Source organism: Malurus melanocephalus, unplaced genomic scaffold (assembly GCF_030028575.1).
Source record: "Malurus melanocephalus ecotype Western Australia unplaced genomic scaffold, MMel_1.1 scaffold_456, whole genome shotgun sequence".
Taxonomy (NCBI): Eukaryota; Metazoa; Chordata; class Aves; order Passeriformes; family Maluridae; genus Malurus; species Malurus melanocephalus.
The window spans coordinates 71,462-74,542 of NW_026623688.1; positions in this window are offsets into that span (position 1 = coordinate 71,462).

The window sequence follows — 3,081 nt, forward strand, 5'->3', positions numbered from 1 at the left end:
TGTTCAGATTGGCCATGCGTGGTGTGCAAGTCACAGAGCAGAGTTTAGTCATGAACTGTTTCGGGTGTTCAGTATTAGCCAAGCCAAGCTTAGAAATGGCTCCTGCAAAATTCAAGGATGCAAATTTTTGCAGACCCTCAGGATTGGTCTTTGTGTACAGCTCCCATAAAAATAGAGTCTTCACACGAAGGTTCTCTGTGCAGGTATGAAATTATGAAATTCACTTTYCTGCCATACAAGCTCCATAGACCACCTTCATTTTGGCAACATTGCCTTTTTTTAAAGCAGAGAATTGAAAGAATTTCCACAATGTAGAATAAATGTTTGACTTGATAAAAGGACTGTGTCTCATGAGCAGGACAAGTCATGGCCACCACTGGCTGAGACCATGAGTTGGAGTTCTTCCCTGGTGGGCATCATCAGATAATGAATCCAAATGAAGCAAAGACATAAATTTAAATGCGTTAATTAAAAGTAATTAAGTTTTGCATGAGATTCTCTGATTCATAGAATCATAGAATGGTTTGAATTGGAAGGCACCCTAAAGACCATCACATTCCAACSCTCCTGGGCAGGGACACCTTCCACTATCCCAGGTTGCTCCAAGCCCCATCCAACCTGRCCTTGGAAACTTCCARGGATGGGGCAGCCACAGCTTCTCTGGGTAAAAGAGCTGAACAGRCTGTAAGAAGTGAAAGGAGCAATGAGTTTCTCGTGTGGGCATCCAACAGAGTTTCTTTTGGTTCTRGTTTGCAATGGTTGATTCCACAAASCTCATTTTCATGTCTGGAAATCAGCTGCTGAAGCTCCATGAGATGATGCCTGGTTTGGACACTGAGATTGTCCTGGGTGAGAGTATTTTAGCTGGGAAAATTTAACAGTGACAACCAAAGCCCATTGCTTTTGTCCCTCAGCTCTTCTRTCCTTTTTCCCTCCTCTCATGTTCTGTTACTATGAGACATACCACTGAATGTGGATTTCTGCAGTGTGTTCACCTGTGCACACAGAGACATATTCTACATTTATAACCTTTGTAGCAAAAGTCTAAAGGATCATTCTAACCCCCATTTGAACCAACAGTAATTGTGTTTTGCTCATTGCCAACTGTAGAAAGAAAACACAGGAAGCAAGGGACACACCAAGTGGAGCACAGAATACCTAAATCTGATGCCATTTTTCTTTATATTTTATGTATGCAATGAAATCGTGCTGGAAATTAGAAATGATAATCTGATAACATTAAGTTGTACTGCAAAAAATTATTAAGCCTTAGCTAAATTACTGTRTGATGATTGCACTGAGTGCAACACAAGGGATCCCAGTCCTGCTGCTGGTGCTTGAATTCATTCAGCAGAATAGGCTCRAATGTCCTTTCACCCTCAAAAAATGCAAATTCAGCAATTCCAAAGCTGGATAAAAGGATCTCAAACCTTGCTCAAAAGGCCTCAAAAGCCATTGCCTGCCCTTCCCTTCCTGGTGTAAGTATTGTGCGTGTGACAGCCCTTAACAATATTATTTCCAGGGAATCATCACTGATTTTAAYATTGAATTTTGTTGTCTTCAGCTTCCAACTCTTGTTAACAATGCCAAAATGAATACTAGAGTGTTTACATGCAATCCTATGGAGTGAATTAGCCCAGACACACTACCAAGTGTTTTTATTTCACACAAAAAAGCATAGGTGATGAGAATATTACACTCTGTTTGACCAGGAGATGCAAGTCTAGAAAGTGGCACGGTGATATCTTTTCTAAAATTTCATAGTGTGTCACTTCAAAAGTGCCAGAAGTGACACAGCAGAGGAAGTCTGAGGAAGGCAAGTAGGATCTGTCCCCACCACCACAAACACCACAAGAGGAACAGCTATTAGGAGAATACACTGTTGGGGTAATACACAGGAAGGGGAAAAAAAACAAACAAAAACCAAAAAAAATACCACCAAAAAAAAAAAAAAAAAAAACAAAAAAAAAAAAAAAAATCAGTCAAAAACCCCCCAACAAAAAAACTATCAAAACCAAAAGGGTGATATTCAGATTAAAAGATGTCTTGGAATGTAAAATTCCCTGCGCTGGTCATTATCCAGCACATTCCCAGAGCTGCCTGTGCAGACGAATGCAAATGCTGTGCTCCATCACAGAGAGCAGCACAGGGAAAGAGGGAGCAGCCCCACTGCTCTGGTGGGACTGGGARCTGTGCAGAGCAAAGCCAGAGCTTTTGGTCCTTTTAATAAAATGACAGTAATTTGACAGTTACAAACATTAGGCTGTCACCGTAATGTAGCAGTTTGCAAATAATGTTGACACTATCTTGTGCTTCATGTCAGAATGTGGGTCTGCTTTATCAGCTGATTAATGGGGAAATTGGRTGAAATTCTTTAAATCTGACAAAAAGAGGCTTGGATTGCACTGGGAATTGATTTTGTTTTCACCTGTTCCTTTTAAGCCCTGGTAGTGCCTTTTCATCTCCTTTTTGTTCCTTTTTCTTTTTTTTCCCTAATTTTGARCATTTGTGCAAAGCTGTGACAAGTTCTACACAAATGATAACATTGTCTAAACTACTGAAAGTGCCATTTAAAGAGGTCCTGGAGGTGTTTTTTCCTAGAAATATGGGAAAGTTTTGCTTTTTGTAGTGAGGATTTTTTTTGGTGTGGGGGAGGCGGTTGTTTGGTTGGTTGGATTTTATTGGTTGGTTTCTGTCATGTTTCTTTTTTTTAAAGTGCTTTCATTATTAACTTCTGTCTCCCTGCTGTCACAGATTGTGGCTGTTCCTCCATAGCAGTGATCTAATACAAATTATTATCATCCTTCCAGAATTCATTTTAGAGCTGAGGGCATTATGGACACAGAAATTTGCCAATCCCTTTCCAGGGATTCCTGAGCTGGGAAATCTGTCATACCACGGCCCTCCCAAACACATATTTCCAAATCTTATACTTCCCTTTCTTTCAGGATTTCCTAGAAATGCATCTGACTCTMACTGACAGGCACCAGGAAGGTTTGAACTTTGCATTCATTTCATAACTGTGCCCAATTCAAATGCATTTCTTGCCACTGAAGATGAGGATCAGAGGCAGCTGCTGGA